Raw genomic sequence first — 19,485 nt, 5'->3', positions numbered from 1 at the left:
GGTGATCCCATCCAGCAGGTTAAAATTGTTATATCTCTGCTGCGTGGTGACCCCCAGGATTGGGCATTTGCCCTGGAACCTGGGAATCCGGCGTTGCTTAATGTAGACACCTTTTTTCAGGCGCTTGGGTTATTGTATGATGAACCTAATTCAGTGGATCATGCTGAGAAGACCTTGTTGGCCCTGTGTCAGGGTCAAGAAGCGGCAGAATCATATTGCCAGAAATTTAGAAAATGGTCTGTACTGACTAAATGGAATGAGGATGCCTCGGCGGCAATTTTCAGAAAGGGTCTTTCTGAATCCGTTAAAGATGTTATGGTGGGGTTCCCCACGCCTGTTGGTCTGAGTGATTCTATGACTCTGGCCATTCATGATTGGATCCAGCCCACATCCGTGAAGAGCCTTCAGAAATTTTTGGGCTTTGCTAATTTTTATCGCCGTTTCATTGCCAACTTCTCCAGTGTGGTTAAACCCCTGACCGATTTGACGAAGAAAGGCGCTGATGTGACGAATTGGTCCTCTGCGGCTGTTTCTGCCTTTCAGGAGCTTAATCGCCGATTTACTTCTGCCCCTGTGTTGCGTCAGCCGGATGTTTCTCTTCCTTTTCAGGTTGAGGTTGACGCTTCTGAGATTGGGGCAGGGGCCGTTTTGTCTCAGAGGAATTCTGATGGTTCCTTGATGAAACCGTGTGCCTTCTTTTCTCGAAAGTTTTCGCCTGCGGAACGCAATTATGATGTCGGCAATCGTGAGTTGTTGGCTATGAAGTGGGCATTTGAGGAGTGGTGACATTGGCTTGAGGGGGCCAAGCACCGTATTGTGGTCTTGACCGATCATAAGAATCTGATTTACCTCGAGTCTGCCAAACGGCTGAATCCTAGACAGGCCCGATGGTCCCTGTTTTTCTCCCGTTTTGATTTTGTGGTCTCGTATCTTCCGGGTTCTAAGAATGTTAAGGCTGATGCCCTCTCTAGGAGCTTTTTGCCTGATTCTCCTGGGGTCCTTGCGCCGGTCGGCATTCTGAAGGAAGGGGTGATTCTTTCTGCCATCTCCCCTGATTTACGACGGGTTCTTCAGGAATTTCAGGCTGATAAACCTGACCGCTGTCCAGTGGGGAAACTGTTTGTTCCTGACAGATGGACTAGTAAAGTGATTTCGGAGGTTCATTGTTCTGTGCTGGCTGGTCATCCTGGGATTTTTGGTACCAGAGATTTGGTTGGTATGTCCTTTTGGTGGCCTTCTTTGTCACGGGATGTGTGTTCTTTTGTGCAGTCCTGTGGGACTTGTGCGCGGGCCAAGCCTTGCTGTTCCCGCGCTAGTGGGTTGCTTTTGCCTTTGCCGGTCCCTGAGAGGCCTTGGACGCATATTTCTATGGATTTTATTTCGGATCTTCCAGTTTCCCAGAGGATGTCGGTTATCTGGGTGGTTTGTGACCGGTTTTCTAAGATGGTTCATTTGGTACCTTTGCCTAAGTTGCCTTCTTCTTCTGATTTGGTTCCGTTGTTTTTTCAGCATGTGGTTGGTTTGCATGGCATTCCGGAGAATATTGTGTCCGATAGAGGTTCCCAGTTTGTTTCTAGGTTTTGGCGGGTCTTTTGTGCTAGGCTGGGCATTGATTTGTCTTTTTCTTCCGCATTTCATCCTCAGACAAATGGACAAACCAAGCGAACTAATCAGACTTTGGAAACTTATTTGAGATGCTTTGTGTCTGCTGATCAGGATGATTGGGTGGCTTTCATGCCATTGGCCGAGTTTGCCCTTAATAATCGGGCTAGTTCTGCTACCTTGGTTTCACCCTTCTTTTGTAACTCTGGTTTTCATCCTCGTTTTTCTTCGGGGCAGGTTGAGCCTTCTGATTGTCCTGGGGTGGACTCTGTGGTTGACAGGTTGCAGCAAATTTGGGCTCATGTTGTTGACAATTTGGTGTTGTCTCAGGAGGGGGCTCAGCGTTTTGCTAACCGTCGTCGGTGTGTTGGTTCCCGGCTTCGGGTTGGGGATTTGGTCTGGTTGTCTTCCTGTCATGTTCCTATGAAGGTTTCTTCCCCTAAGTTTAAGCCTCGGTTTATTGGCCCTTATAGGATTTCTGAGATTATCAATCCAGTGTCTTTTCGTTTGGCCCTTCCAGCCTCTTTTTCCATCCATAATGTTTTTCATAGATCTTTGTTGCGGAAATATGTGGTGCCCGTTGTTCCCTCTGTTGATCCTCCTGCCCCGGTGTTGATTGATGGGGAGTTGGAGTATGTGGTTGAGAAGATTTTGGATTCTCGTTTTTCGAGGCGGAAGCTTCAGTATCTTGTCAAATTGAAGGGTTATGGCCAGGAGGATAATTCTTGGGTTGTTGCCTCCGATGTTCATGGTGAGGATTTGGTTCGTGCCTTTCATTTGGCTCGTCCGGATCGGCCTGGGGGCTCTGGTGAGGGTTTGGTGACCCCTCCTCAAGGGGGGGGGTATTGTTGTGAATTCTGCTCTTGGGCTCCCTCCAGTGGTTATAAGTGGTAGCACTGATGTCTCTGAATCGCAGCATTTATCAGGTGTGTTCACTTTCTGCAATTCTGACTGGGCTATGTAGTCTTGCTTGACCCTTCAGTCAGTGCCAGTTGTCCATTGTTCCTGGAGGATTCACATCCCTGCCTGGTCTCCCCTGCTTTGCTGTTCATTTCAACAAAGATAAGTTCTGGCCTTGATTTTTGCTGTCCACATGCTGTGGCCTTATTGTTCAGTTATTTTCCATGTTTTTGTCTTGTCCAGCTTGGTCTGTATAAGGATTTGTTTAGCCAAGCTGGTATCTCTGGAGATGCAGATATACCCTCCATATCTTTAGTTAGCTGTGGAGATTTTGTATTTTCTGTGGTGGATATTTTCTAGTGTTTTAATACTGACCGCATAGTACTCTGTCCTATCCTTTCTATTTAGCTAGAAGTGGCCTCTTTTGCTAAATTCTGATTTCAGTCTGTGTATGTTTTTTCCCTCTCCTCTCACAGTCAATATTTGTGGGGGGCTGTCTATCCTTTGGGGATTTTCTCTGAGGCAAGATAGTTTTCCCTTTTCTATCTCTAGGGGTAATTAGTCCTCCGGCTGTGTCGAGATGTCTAGGGAGTGATAGGTACATTCCACGGCTACTTCTAGTTGCGGTGTTAAGTTCAGGGTCTGCGGTCAGTACAGGTACCACCTTCTCCAGAGTACGTCTCATGCTGCTCTTAGGCCACCAGATCATAACAGAGGGGAACCCATGCCATTTTTTTTTAAATGTATTTATTTATTGCACAGGCGCCAGCTGATGAATACTCTCATCAGCCTCGCCTGCTCTCGCTGCTCTCAGCGAGAGCTGGTGTAGGATGATGAGAGTAATGCTCTCATCAGCCGATGCCTGTGACCAGAAATAACCTTTTTTACTGCCGGTCACAGCTGTTGGCTCATATGCTGTCATCTGACAGCGTGGGAACCGCAGCACTGTGGCCGGTGGTAATGATCTTACCACCGATCAGAGCCCGTGTTTCCCCCACTGTCATGCAAATGAGAGCATGGGAAACAATGAATAGTCAGGACCCCCATTTATCTGAATGGGGTCTGGGTTCGGGTTCGAGTTTGGGTACTGTTCTGGTACTTGAACTGAACTTTTTTAAATGTTCGGCCAAACCCAGCAGACCTGAACATTCACAGGTCCATCCATCTATACTGCTTTGCCTTTTTTTTTTTTACAAACATAATCGGGTGCAGGTTCTAAAATATATTTCTGCCTTCATCCACAAAATACTAGATTCTAAACTATATCAAAGATTCGTGTTGGCGAAAGGGAAGTTCTGCAAAATATGAATTTTAAATAGAATTGAACGAATTTGATCGGGTCCCTGCTTATTCGGCAAGCTATAGCACTTGACGAATAAGCTGCATTCGGATACATGGAGCGCCAGCTTATTCGGATCAAATTTGCTCAACTCAAATTTTAAATACTTGGAGTGTTTTCCTCATTTTTCCATTAAATGTTAACAAAAGTAAAAGTAAAATGCAATTAATAATCACATAAATCATTCTAGGTTGCAAACATTCTACCAAAAGATGCTAGATAGTAGAGCTTTTCCCTGTAATTGACAGCTGTACAATTATAGCCTCTATGAGGAAACATACTTTTTTTCTTTCTGAAAGCATAACATCATAGCCCATTTATATTAGTTGAGGGTCACACCAGTTCAGAGCCCTCTTAACATTTACAAACCATTCAAAGAAAATACACACTATCTACAGTAGGACATTAAAGAGACTGTGCTATGCACAAATCCCTATTCCAAATCTAGGCTTTTTGAGATGACAAAGATCCCCATTGTGTTCCATACCAAGAATGTTAAACCAGTTTATGCTACAAGTTTTCACCACAAGTCACAGATTTTCAAACTTTGCATTTCAAATATGACTCCAATGCAATTTACTAGATAATTACTGACCCGGATAATTCTTGAGACTTTTAAAGTTTATTAGAGAGAGCTAGGTCAGGTATATTATTTTAACAAGTCTTTTGGATCAGTTTCAAGGCAAAGGGGGTAAAGACCTGAGTCAGTGGATTATTTGTCAGACATTGCAGGAATTTGTATAGTCACACATTACAGCAAATGAAGCAGAACTTAGCAGTTCTAAGCAGTGAAATTATTACCCAGCTCTTTACAAGTACAGAAATGTCCTATCTGAAATAATGTGAGAAACCAGAGATGGAAATGAATAGAGTGATTTTCAGTTAATAAATGTAAATCAAGTCTAATGTCTTCTTTTTCCTTTTAAAACATAAAGGCAATTAACCAATTAGGTTCTTAATAACATTGCTGACTCTAGAAAGCCTATCGAATCAATTTCTTTCCAGCTGGCAGGTACACTTTGCAGAAGTCATCAGTATTTGCTAGTATGGTAATAGAGATCTGTGATGGTATGCAAAGTGGCTGCTTATTTATTTATAGCTTTTTTTTGTTTTATATGAATTTGCCAATTGTGGAACTTAAAACTGAGATATACAGAAGTTTTGTTTTTATTGGATCTGTATAAACCCAATAGGACAAAATCTCAGCATGTACCACTGCATGTCATACTATGAGGTAACAGCAGAGCTCACTCGATATCTTCAGCTACTTTACAGCACTACCTGAATCAATTACCTCTATACTTGATAATAAAATTATTTATGCAGCGCAAACATATCCCACAGCACTTTACAGTTAATACTTTTGTGGTGGTGTGTAGTAATGGAGCTTTATCCATCCAAGGGTAAAGGTTGATTTGCGTACAATACAGAGTGGCATTGACATGGGTTTCTGTGTCTGTACTGTTGTTATGATCAGTGTCACTTCCCCTCATTCTTTTTGTCAGCTGATATCTATTGTAAAGACGGTTTCAGACAAGCACATCAAAATATAATTCCAATTTTATTCCGAAAAAAAAAATGATTTTGCATCTGTATACTGTACCCTATGTCATCTTTATGTCTGATTTGGACTTCAGTATGGCATCTGTTTTATATGTCAAAGTTAAAAAATATTGTAAGGCCAAAAACAGTTCCCTAGAATATCAGTCTAAAGTTTGGACACATCTGCTCTTGTAATGGTCTTCCGTGTTCTTATTGGAATATGCATATTGTAGATTCAGGCTGAAGGCAGCTAAGCCTCAAAGGAGCATGTGGAAAGAAGGAGTACAAAAACAAATCTGAATATATGTTACACCTCAGATTCCTCAATGTACCCCCTTTTACTCTGGTAATAGCTTTAGACCCTATCGATTTTCTCTCAAGCAGCTTCATTAGGTAGTCACCTAGAATAGCTTTACAACAGTCTTGAAGCAGTTCTCAGAGGTGCTAAGTGTTACAATCTTAGGTAGCGCACATGGTTTGTGGACCCCCTGTGCCACAGACAGGACTTACCCTGGAGGATCATGACTAAGCAGCTACCCTCGTGTTCGCTGGAGCCGCTAGAGGTAAGGTCAGATTTGTGCAGCAGGTAGTTTCCAGATGCCACTTACCACTCCAGGGTAACGTACAGCAGTAGCTGCTGACCCCAAAGGGCAGAGACGTTACTTCAGATTGTCAGACAAAGCAGGACAGCCACATTGGTCAAGTTTTCACTTTGGGGACAGGGTGGCCACTGGGACAGGTTCTACCTGTGCAGACAGGACGGCCACAGGGACAAAACCGGTGAACGGGGGACCTGGCAACATACAGCTGCATACACACCAGCCACCTAACACAGAACTATAGGGGTTTCTCTGGCACCTCTCAATAGGAGAAGGTGCCTTTTATACAAGATGTCTCCCACCTTGCAGCTGAACTCACATTTATCTAAATGGCTTCTAGCAGTTGCTGAAAACTTTTACTATGTGCGCACTGCCTTTGTAAAAATGCAGCATGCCGCCAGGACACAGTGCGGTGTGCACAATGGAAGGAGGAGGAAAAAGCAAGAGCACGCCGGGGACCGCACTATGGCCCAAGGGCATAAGTAAGCTCTTGTACTTGAATGGATGGAACAGGGGACACCATGCAGGGGTGCCGGGTATAGCACTACACTGAGCACTTGTTGGCTGCTTTACCTTCACTCTGTGGTCCAACTGACCAAAACCATTTCAATTGGGTTTAGGTCGAGTGATTGTGGAGGCCATTTCATCTGTTGTTTTGGGTCATTGTCATATGTCAATGCAAGTGATGGTCCCACTAGCTGCAAACCAGATGGGATGGTATGTCATTGCAGGATGCTGTGGTAGCCACGCAGGGTAAGTGTGCCTTGAAATTGGAATAAGGTGGTAATGAATTACCGCACACTCATGATGAACATTTGCAAAATGTATATTTCACATATAGTGAGTAAGACATAGGTACTCATTTGGAAAAAGGTGCAGGAAATTTTACGACAAGAAAACTAGATAAAGTTTCGACCCTACCAGGGACTTATTCAAACTGCCACTTTTGCAGTGTGCTCCCACGCCTTCATCATGTGAAATTGGAATAAATCATCAAAAGTATAATCAGCAAAGCTCTCACAAGCCATCACATTTGACACAGCATAGAAAGGGTCATTAACCTGTTCAGCACCAAAGGATACTAATTACATGTAATATGAAAAACACAAACACATTGACTAAATGGAAGATATGCGATTCACAATACATAGTGACTTTCTAAACCCAGATCTCCCAGGAGGATGTGACCCCCCCTTCTACATGGGGCCTCAGGACCATAGGGGACTGGTTTATCCAGATGGGCCAAATGAAAGCACAGTAGGAAGATATCAGCATTAACCTCTTATGCCGGTTCCCACATCTTCTCCGGACCATACCCCTTACAATGTACTAGGTACTGTACAGAGTGGCAAACCATAAGGGAATGAATGATTTTTGTTAACTGAAATTATAAATTGCCATCAATAACAACTGGTGGTGGTAAAGGTGACGGTTCCACAGGCACAGCAAACTTTTTGTGCAAAGACATGTGGAAAATATTATGGATCTTGAAAATCGTAGGAAGATTTAGATGAACAACTACATGGTTGATTACGGTGACCACCTTATAAGGACCAATAAACCTAAGACCTAATTTTCAAGAAGGGACTTTCGGTTTAATATTTTTAGTGGACAGCCATACTAAATTATTCACCCCCAGGTCCGGACCTGACAATCATTTCTTATCCTAGTGTAGCCTCACCCATCGCTTGCAGACTGTGAGCCCTCGCGGGCAGGGTCCTCCCTCCTTCTGTACCTGTTAGTGCCTTGTTTTTTGCTCATGTTTATTATATTTGTCTATATTTGCCCCCTTTTCACATGTAGAGCGCCATGGAATAAATGGCACTATAAGAATGTATAATAATAATAATACTAAGAATTAGCCAAATGTTTGTATTTGTCACACATGATCTTTAAATTATTTGGAACCCCTTCCCACACAGATGATAGTGAAAAAGTACATTTTTCCTCCCTAGGAACCCCTGAAGACTCATCTTTACTGAAGGTCCAGAATTGTGGATGGAAGTCATATGTGCCAAAAAGTGGAGACTTACCAGTGGACTCCATGCAATGATTGTTTAAAGCAAACTCAGCACGTGGTAAAAAAGAAGACCAATCCTCCTGGTTATTTGACACAAAACATCTGAGGTATGTCTCCAAACTTTGGTTTACGCGTTTTAGTTTGTCCATTAGTTTGAGGATGGAACGCCAAAGAAAAGGATAGATGCATCCCTAAACAGGAACAAAATGCCATTCAAAATTTACATACAAGTTAGGACCCCCGATCATCAAAGGGAACCCCGTGAAGCTTAACAATCTTAGTGACAAACATCTGAGCCAGTGTCTTGGTGTTAGGGAGAGTAGGTAAAGCAATAAAGTGAAAGTCCTCCATTTTACTAATGTATCCACCACAAGTATGAAAGCTGTTTTACCAGAGGAAGATGGAAGATCTGTAATGAAATTTATGGATAAATGAGTCCACAGATGTTCAGGAATGGTTAATGGTAAAAGAGCCCCAGACACGTGAGTACGCGGGGTCTTGGAATGCGCACAGACATTACAGGAGAACACAAAGTCAACTACATCTTTGCACAACCTTGGCCACCAAAAACAATGAGAAAGAAGGTCCAAAATTTGCTTTACTACCTGCTTTACTACCTGAATGACCAGTCAGAGCCGAGTTATGATGTGCCTCCAAAAGAATAAGACGCAGTTGTACAGGTACAAAAAGTTTCCCTGAAGGCATCCACCTGAGTCTTCAAAACCTCACCCTCAAGTTTAGAACACACTGCAGAGATGACCACTTCTTTTTGTAAAATGTAGACAGCATCATCAGTGCTCCCACCCACAGAGAAACTCTGAGACAAAGCATCCGCTTTGACGTTCTAATCCCAGGACTGTAAGTGACTACAAAATGAAACCAGGTGAAAAGCAGACCATCTAGCTTGCCTCGGATTAAGAAGTTTAGCAGATTCCAAGTGCATTAAGTTTTTGTGATTAGTGATGACTGTGACCAGGTGAACTGCCCCATTCATAAAATTATGCCATCCCTCAAATGCAAAATTAATGGTCAAAAGTTCCCTATTGCCTACATCAAAGTTTTTTTCGTCTGATGACAACTTTTTAGAGAAGAAGGCACATGGATGCCATTTACCAGGCAACGACCCTTGAGAAAATACATCCCCAATTCTCACCTCCAAAGCATCAACATTGACAATAAAGGGTTGAGAAGCATCAGGTTGGATGAGTACTAGCGAAGGAAAGACATCTCTTGAAATAAGAAAATGCCTGCCGAGTGCAGTTGGACCACCTCGAGAAGTCTGTATCTTTCTTAGTCATGTCAACGAGGGATTTGACAAGAAGTTTTGGATACATTTCCGATAATAGTTTGCAAACACCAAAAAGTGTTGTAATGCTTTAAAATTTTCTGGGAGGTTCCATTCCTGGGTCGCTCAGACCTTTTCAGGATCCATGTGGAAACCTGCACCTGAAACTAGGAAACCTAAGAACTGAACCTCCTGTACGTCAAATACACACTTTTCCAACTTGGCATTCAGTTTATTATCCTGTAGAACCTGTAATACCTGCCTGACATGTACCTGATGAGACTTGAGATTGGACAAGTAGATTAAAATATCCTCAATATACACTACTACAAATCTACCCACGAGGTGACGGAAGATGTCATTAACCCATTATCTACCAATGTCCTTTTTTGGGACACCTAATCTTTAGCTTCTAGCAACTAAAATTTTATAATTTTTATAATTAGGTCCAATTTTTTGTGTTGTGTTTGTAAAATAAATGTTTTCAAAATAGAAAATCATGTCATTGTCATTTTTAATTGAATATTGGAACGCCCTTTTCTTAAAAATCCATACTTGTAAAAATTTTAATTTGGCAAGTAATGGGTTAACGAAATGTTGGAACACGGCGAGAATATTAGTCAAACCAAAAGGCATGACAAGGTTTTCAGAATGCCATTTTGGGGTGTTAAACACTGTCTTCGACTCATCCCCCTCCTTAATCCTAATAAGATTATAGGCATCCCTGAGATCCAACTTGCAAAACCATTTTTCCCCAATAATCTGATTGAACAAATCAGGTATGAGTGGGAGGGGATATGGTTCCCGGATAGCAATCCAATTTAATTCACAAAAGTCTAAACAGGGACACAGGTCCCCATCTTTCTTCTTAACGAAGAAGGACCCCGCTGCTAGAGGCGAAGATGAGGGTCTAATATGTCCCTTGGCAGAGATATAGTCTTTCATGGCCTGTCTCTCAGAACCTGACAGATTGGTCTTTGGCAACCTTGAATCCGGAAGCAAGTTCACAGGACAATCATACACATGGTGGGGAGGCAGTTCTTGACACCCCTTTTCAGAACAAATCCTCAAAATTAGAAAGAAAAGATTAAATGTTTTTTAGTCGAGACAGTAGAGATAATAGAATCCTTTACCTCAAACCAAAGCTGGATTCATATCTACACTGCTTAGCACTGTTGTATAATTTTTTTCCATGCTGCTTCTTTTGCCTGTGTGCTAACTAAGGAATGTGCTTTGCTTTATATGGGAGACATTATAGCCGCTACTTTTATCCCACCAGCTCAAAGTCAGTAATACATTAAGAGAGAGCATGTAGGTTGAAAAGCTGTTGAAAATTAAGGAATAGAGATGAGGGAGGACTAAAATGCTTGGGTGCTTGTTGTTTGAACTGAGCAAGTCCTAATACTCAAATTCACGTTTTGAGTAGCAAGTATAATGGGTGTCAATGGGAAAACCGAGCTTTTTCTGGCAGACCCTGCAAAGGTGTCTTGGGGGCAGTGAAAATGTTCAAATGAATGGTAAAAGTGCTGAATGGAAGGAGAACACAATTTGGAAGACACCTGGAAGCATTTCTGACTCCCAAATTGGTGCTGAGAACAATGGTGTCACACTTTTACTCCACTTTAACCCCTTAATCCCGTATGACGTACTATCCCGTCAAGGTGACCTGGGACTTAATTCCCGGTGACGGGATAGTACGTCATACGCGATCGGCCGCGCTCACGGGGGGAGCGCGGCCGATCGCGGCCGGGTGTCAGCTGCGTATCGCAGCTGACATCCGGCACTATGTGCCAGGAGCGGTCACGGACCGCCCCCGGCACATTAACCCCTGGCACACCGCGATCAAACATGATCGCGGTGTACCGGCGGTATAGGGAAGCATCGCGCAGGGAGGGGGCTCCCTGCGGGCTTCCCTGAGACCCCCGGAGCAACGCGATGTGATCGCGTTGCTCCGAGGGTCTCCTACCTCCTTCCTCCCTGCAAGTCCCAGATCCAAGATGGCCACGGCATCCGGGTCCTGCAGGGAAGGAGGTGGCTTACCGAGTGTCTGCTCAGAGCAGACACTTGGTAAGCCTGCAGCCCTGCACAGCAGATCGCAGATCTGGCAGAGTGCTGTGCACACTGCCAGATCAATGATCTGTGATGTCCCCCCCTGGGACAAAGTAAAAAAGTTAAAAAAAAATTCACCACATGTGTAAAAAAATAAATAAAAAAAATATCCTAAATAAAGAAAAAAATATATATATATTATTCCCATAAATACATTTCTTTTGCTAAATAAAATAAAAAAACAATAAAAGTACACATATTTAGTATCGCTGCGTCCGTAACAACCCAACCTATAAAACTGCCCCACTAGTTAACCCCTTCAGTAAACACCGTAAGAAAAAAGAAAAAAAAAACGAGGCAAAAAACAACGCTTTATTACCATACTGCCGAACAAAAAGTGGAATAACATGCGATCAAAAAGACTGATATAAATAACCATGGTACCGCTGAAAACGTCATCTTGTCCTGCAAAAAACAAGCCGCCATACAGCATCATCAGCAAAAAAATAAAAAAGTTATAGTCCTGAGAATAAAGCAATACCAAAATAATAATTTTTTCTATAAAATAGTTTTTATCGTATAAAAGCGCCAAAACATAAAAAATGATATAAATGAGGTATCGCTGTAATCGTTCTGACCCGAAGAATAAAACTGCTTTATCAATTTTACCAAACGTGGAATGGTATAAACGCCTCCCCCAAAAGAAATTCATGAATAGCAGGTTTTTGGTCATTCTGCCCCACAAAAATCGGAATAAAAAGTGATCAAAAATGGTCACGTGTCCGAAAATGTTACCAATAAAAACGTCAGCTCGTCCCGCAAAAAACAAGACCTCACATGACTCTGTGGAGCAAAATGTGGACAAATTATAGGTCTCAAAATGTGGAGACGCAAAAACTTTTTTGCTATAAAAAGTGTCGCTGGTTTCACACTTGCGTTTTTGTCTGCAGCGTTTTTTGCACAAAAAAAAACGCATGCGTTTTTTCCCTATATTTAACATTGAAAACGCATGCGTTTTTTCCCTATATTTAACATTGAAAACGCATGCGTTTTTTTCTGCATGCGTTCATTTTCAGAAATACAACCTGCAGTATTTTCTTGCGTTTTTAAGCACATGAGTTTGCGTTAAAAACGCATGCGTTTTTATCGAAAAAAAACAGAAAACACACTGAAAAGCCACCCACCACCATCAAGGTGATAAAGGGATCCAAACCCTAACTCTACCCCTAACCTCACCCCTAACCGTTTAATGAACATTTTCTGACAGTCATAGTGCCACGTATTTAAGTGCCACGTATTTAAGTGCCACGTATTTCAGTGCCATGTATTTCAGTGCCACGTATTTCAGTGCCACGTATCACGTATTTCAGTGCCACGTGTTTAAGTGCCACGTATCACGTATTTCAGTGCCACGTATCACGTATTTCAGTGCCACATATTTAAGTGCCATGTATTTCAGTTGCACGTATTTCAGTTGCACGTATTTCAGTGCCATGTATTTCAGTGCCACGTATTTCAGTGCCACGTATCACGTATTTCAGTGCCACGTGTTTCAGTGCCACGTATTTAAGTGCCACGTATCACGTATTTCAGTGCCACGTATCACGTATTTCAGTGCCACATATTTCAGTGCCACGTATTTCAGTGCCACGTGTTTCAGTGCCACGCATTTCAGTCACGTTTAGGGTTAGGGTTAGGGGTAGGGTTAGGGTTAGGGTTAGGGCTAGGGTTGGAGGTAAAGTTAGGGTTAGGGTTGGGGCTAAAGTTAGGGTTGGGGCTAAAGTTAGGGTTAGGGTTTGGATTACATTTACGGTTTGGATTAGGGTTGGGATTAGAATTATGGGTGTGTCAGGGCTAGGGGTGTGGTTAGGGTTACCGTTGGGATTAGGGTTAGGGGTGTGTTTGGGTTAGGGTTTCAGGTAGAATTGGGGAGTTTCCACTGTCCAGGCACATCACGGGCTCTCCAAACGCGACATGGCGTCCAATCTCAGTTCCAGCCAATTCTGCGTTGAAAAAGTAAAACAGTGCTCCTTCCCTTCCGAGCTCTCCCGTGAGCCCAAAAAGGGGTTTACCCCAACATATGGGTTATCAGCGTACTCGGGGCAAATTGAACAACAACTTCTGGGGTCCAAGTTCTCTTGTTATCCTTGGGAAAATAAAAATTTGGGGGGCTAAAAATAATTTTTGTGGGAAAAAAAAGATGTTTTATTTTCACGGCTCTGCGTTATAAACTGTAGTGAAACACTTGGGGGTTCAAAGTTCTCACAACACATCTAGATAAGTTCCTTGGGAGGTCTAGTTTCCAATATGGGGTCACTTGTGGGGGGTTTGTACTGTTTGGGTACATCAGGGGCTCTGCAAATGCAATGTGACGCCTGCAGACCAATCCATTTAAGGCTGCATTCCAAATGGCGCTCCTTCCCTTCCGAGCTCTGTCATGTGCCCAAACAGTGGTTCCCCCCACATATGGAGTATCAGCGAACTCAGGACAAATTGGAAAACAAATTTTGGGGTCCAATTTATTCTGTTACCCTTGTAAAAATACAAAGCTGGGGGCTAAAAAATCATTTTTGAGAAAAAAAAAAAAATTATTTTCACGGCTCTGCGTTATAATCTGTAGTGAAACACTTGGGGGTTCAAAGCTCTCAAAACACATCTAGATAAGTTCCTTAGGGGGTCTACTTTCCAAAATGGTGTCACTTGTGGGGGGTTTCAATGTTTAGGCACATCAGAGGCTCTCCAAACGCAACATGGCGTCCCATCTCAATTCCAGTCAATTTTGCATTGAAAAGTCAAATGGCGCTCCTTCCCTTCCAAGCTCTGCCATGCACCCAAACAATGGTTTACACCCACATATGGGGTATCAGTGTACTCAGGACAAATTGCACAACATTTTTTAGGGTCCAATTTCTTCTCTTACCCTTGGGAAAATAAAAAATTGGGGGCAAAAAGATCATTTTTGTGAAAAAATATGATTTTTTATTTTTACGGCTCTGCATTATAAACTTCTGTGAAGAACTTGGTGGGTCAAAGTGCTCACCACACATCTAGATAAGTTCCTTAGGGGGTCTACTTTCCAAAATGGTGTCACTTGTAGGGGGTTTCAATGTTTAGGCACATCAGGGGCTCTCCAAACGCAACATGGCGTCCCATCTCAATTCCAGTCAATTTTGCATTGAAAAGTCAAATGGCGCTCCTTCCCTTCCAAGCTCTGCCATGCGCCCAAACAATGGTTTACACCCACATATGGAGTATCAACGTACTCAGGACAAATTGCAAAACATTTTTTGGGTCCAATTTCTTCTCTTACCCTTGGGAAAATAAAAAAATTGGGGGCGAAAAGATCATTTTTGTGAAAAAATATGATTTTTTATTTTTACGGCTCTGCATTATAAACTTCTGTGAAGCACTTGGTGGGTCAAAGTGCTCAACACACATCTAGATAAGTTCCTTAGGGGGTCTACTTTCCAAAATGGTGTCACTTGTAGGGGGTTTCAGTGTTTAGGCACATCAGGGGCTCTCCAAACGCAACATGGCGTCCCATCTCAATTCCAGTCAATTTTGCATTGAAAAGTCAAATGGCGCTCCTTCCTTTCCAAGCTCTGCCATGCGCCCAAACAATGGTTTACACCCACATATGGGGTATCAGCGTACTCAGGACAAATTGTACAACAATTTTTGGGGTCCATTTTCTCCTGTTACCCTTGGTAAAATAAAACAAATTGGAGCTGAAATAAATTTTGTGTGAAAAAAAGTTAAATGTTCATTTTTATTTAAACATTCCAAAAATTCATGTGAAACACCTGAAGGGTTAATAAACTTCTTGAATGTGGTTTTGAGCACCTTGAGGGGTGCAGTTTTTAGAATGGTGTCACACTTGGGTATTTTCTATCATATAGACCCCTCAAAATGACTTCAAATGAGATGTGGTCCCTAAAAAAAATGGTGTTGTAAAAATGAGAAATTTCTGGTCAAATTTTAACCGTTATAACTCCCTAACAAAAAAAATTTTGGTTCCAAAATTGTGCTGATGTAAAGTAGACATGTGGGAAATGTTACTTATTAAGTATTTTGCGTGACATATGTATGTGATTTAAGGGCATAAAAATTCAAAGTTGGAAAATTGCGAAATTTTCAAAATTTTCACCAAATTTCCGTTTTTTTCACAAATAAACGCAAGTTATATAGAATAAATTTTACCACTAACATGAAGTACAATATGTCACGAGAAAACAGTGTCAGATCTCGCCAAGATCCGTCAAAGCGTTCCAGAGTTATAGCCTCATAAAGGGACAGTGGTCAGAATTGTAAAAATTGGCCCGGTCATTAACGTGCAAACCACAATCGGGGCTTAAGGGGTTAAAAAGTGACAAACATTCCAAACTGATGAGAAATTGTATTTTACAGGGGAAAAAAAAGAAACATTGTAATTTAAATAAACCAAAATTGTTTTTTTATTAAAAAATAGGAAACTTCATACCTTGTATTGAAATAGATCAAATAAAACATAACTTGTAATGGTGACATTTAGAAAAAATTTTTATATAAGCATATAGATAAAAATACTGACTCAGGCTATGTGCACACGTTGCGGATTTTGATGCGTTTCTGTGGCATTTTTGGACGCGCGGAATTGCATCAAATCCGCAGTGTAGTGCACAGCCAATGTTTGTCAATGTGAAATTGGCATTTGTTGTGCACATGCTGCAGAAAAAAATGCGCGGAATTGCAGCTTTTTTTCCGCAGCATGTCAATTCTTTTGGAGGATCTGCAGCGTTTCTGCACCCATTGACTTCCATTGAGTCAGGGCAATCTGCAGCAAACCCGCAGATGTAAAAATGATCTCTGGATTTGCTGTGGATGAAACGCTGCCGATCGGGAGGAGGGAGTGTGTTGGCGGAGTGTGGTCTGTGACTATGTGTGTGTGTGTAAGTGTGCGCGAGTCTGTGTGTCTGTGTGTGTGTCCCTGTGTGTGTCTGTGTGTGTGTGTCCCTGTGTGTGTGCATGTCTGTGTAAACAGCCATTGTCTGATAGTACTACTGCTCCCATCCGGCTCACAGTGACAGCATTGCCGGTGATGGGAAAGTAGTCACATCAGACAATGGCTGTGTTCACTAGTAAAAAAAAATACAGAACATACAACATATAACATACTGTACATAATATAGAGTGCATACTTACCAAACACCTAGTCTCTGAAGCCCTCGATTCTCCTGTAATAAAAATAACATAGTAAACCAACCTATACTTACCTTTCCGCTGTAGTCTGGTTAATAACGAATGTCCCATGACGATCTCCCGTGTAGAACAGTGACATCGGGCAATGTCAGTCTTCTACAGGGGCCCTGCGATGAGTTGACAGCGGGGGTAATCCTCCGCGATGTATATCCCTCTGCCACTGCCGGGAGAGAGGTCACTTAAGTTCATTCTCTCATCGGCAACGCTGTGTGTGAAAATTCCCATGCAGCATTGCCGAAAAGCAAGCCTGAACTCAAGAAACCTCTTCAGTGATGCACTGCAGGAGCCATTATCTCCTGTCAGTGCATCATGGGAGGCCTATAGAGCAGTGACATCACGCAATGTCACTGTTCTATAGGGGAGTTCGTCGCGGGACACTCATTATTAATTGGACTACGTCGGAACAGGCAGTATACTGTTGGTTTATTATTTATTATTTTTTGCAGGTGATCGATGGCTTCGAGGAATTAGGCGTGGTTGTAAGTATGGTAAAATTAAGAATATTAAAATACTTTTTTCTGGCTTTGTCTTTATTTAACTCTTTCACTACTATTGGATTTGTAAAGGATAGGTGTCTGATTGACGCCTCTCCATTACTAACTGGGCTTAATGGAACCTTACAATCAAAGGTGGCATTCACCCCTTATTACCCCACATGCCACCGCTACAGGGCAGTGGGAAGAGAGAGGCTAACTGCTGGCATTGGCACATCTTACAGATGCACCATTTCTGGGGCAGCTGGGAGCTGATATTTGTAGCCGGGGGGGCAATATCCATGGCCCCTTCCTAGGCGTTGAATATCCGCCTGCAGCTGTCTGCAAAGCCTTTCTGGCTATTAATTATAGGGGTACCCCACGTCATTTTTTTGGGAGGGTCCCCTATTTTAATAGCCAGTAAAGGCTAAATATACAGCTGCAGGCTGATATTCATAGGCTGGGAAGCTCCATGAGTATTAACCACTTCCCAGGCTAGAAACATTGCCCCCAGCCATTGGCTTTCCATCTCTGGCACAGAAAATTGTGCAGGAGCCCATGCCATTTTTTTTTTCATTTTTTTTTTAAATCAAACAGATATTGCGTTTAAGGTCAGGGTCACACTTGCAAGAAACTCGCACAAGTCTTGCACCTCAATACCCAGCACTGCTGCCAGCACTCGGGACCAGAGTGTGCGGCTGCATGTATTTCTATGCAGCTCAATGTTCAGGTCCCAGTGTCGGCGGCAGTGACGGGTATTGAGGTGCAAGACTTGTGCGAGTTTCACGCAAGCGTGACCCGACCTAACGCAGATTTTGTGTGTGTGTCTTTATTTAACTCTTTATGTACCATTATATTATGTTTATTACTAAACATCGGACTTGGTACTATCTATCTATAGATATAGCTATCTAATATCTATCTATCCACAGATACAGATATATCTATAGATAAATAGATAGATATATCTATAGATAGATAGATAGATAGATAGATAGATAGATAGATAGATAGATAGATGCAAATTCAGAAAAAAGGCAGCATTCCATATCTTTGATGAAAAACCATGCAAGATTTATTCAACCCACATATCTGGGCGACGTTTCGGCTCTGAATGAGCCTTTCAAAAATGGTGCGGAAAAATCCGCGCACGAATCCGCAATGTGTGCACATAGCCTAAATGAGGGAAGTGTAAATTTTGTAAACACATTCAGAGGGCCAATACCTTCTCTAGCAATAGTACGGGAAAGATCTATCAATGTAGGCATTTTTCCAACTGCCAGACGGTCAGGGTAGTGTATTTGTCCCAACGTACCTGTCCCACCGTTTATATAGGAAAGGCTAAGCGAGAATTACGGAGGAGAGAGGGTGAGCACCTGGGAGATATTAATGCCCAGGATACCCATATCTCGAAACACGTTAGGGATGTACATTGTGGGAGCCTGGATTGTTTCCACTTTATGGCTATGGAAGTGGTTACACCACCAAAAAGAGGGGAATTGGGATTGTTTGATCCTACAAAAGGAGGCTAAATAGATCTATTGTATGAGAAGTGTATCCCCGGATGCAATTCGGCTGTTTTTTTGTGAACACATAATATGCTAGATATAATGATTGGAATAGCAAATAGCATTGAAACATCACATATATTTATAAAGCATTTGTGATATTAAATCCTAAAAGAGGTAAATATACAGTGGGGCAAAAAAGTATTTAGTCAGTCAGCAATAGTGCAAGTTCCACCACTTAAAAAGATGAGAGGCGTCTGTAATTTACATCATAGGTAGACCTCAACTATGGGAGACAAACTGAGAAAAAAAAACCCAGAAAATCACATTGTCTGTTTTTTTTATCATTTTATTTGCATATTATGGTGGAAAATAAGTATTTGGTCAGAAACAAACAATCAAGATTTCTGGCTCTCACAGACCTGTAACTTCTTCTTTAAGAGTCTCCTCTTTCCTCCACTCATTACCTGTAGTAATGGCACCTGTTTAAACTTGTTATCAGTATAAAAAGACACCTGTGCACACCCTCAAACAGTCTGACTCCAAACTCCACTATGGTGAAGACCAAAGAGCTGTCAAAGGACACCAGAAACAAAATTGTAGCCCTGCATCAGGCTGGGAAGACTGAATCTGCAATAGCCAACCAGCTTGGAGTGAAGAAATCAACAGTGGGAGCAATAATTAGAAAATGGAAGACATTCAAGACCACTGATAATCTCCCTCGATCTGGGGCTAAACGCAAAATCCCACCCCGTGGGGTCAGAATGATCACAAGAACGGTGAGCAAAAATCCCAGAACCACGCGGGGGGACCTAGTGAATGAACTGCAGAGAGCTGGGACCAATGTAACAAGGCCTACCATTAGTAACACACTACGCCACCATGGATTCAGATCCTGCAGTGCCAGACGTGTCCCACTGCTTAAGCCAG

This window comes from Ranitomeya variabilis, chromosome 4 (genome assembly GCF_051348905.1).
Source record: "Ranitomeya variabilis isolate aRanVar5 chromosome 4, aRanVar5.hap1, whole genome shotgun sequence".
NCBI lineage: Eukaryota > Metazoa > Chordata > Amphibia > Anura > Dendrobatidae > Ranitomeya > Ranitomeya variabilis.
The sequence above is the reverse complement of the archived record's forward strand: the minus strand, read 5'-3'. Positions refer to the sequence as shown.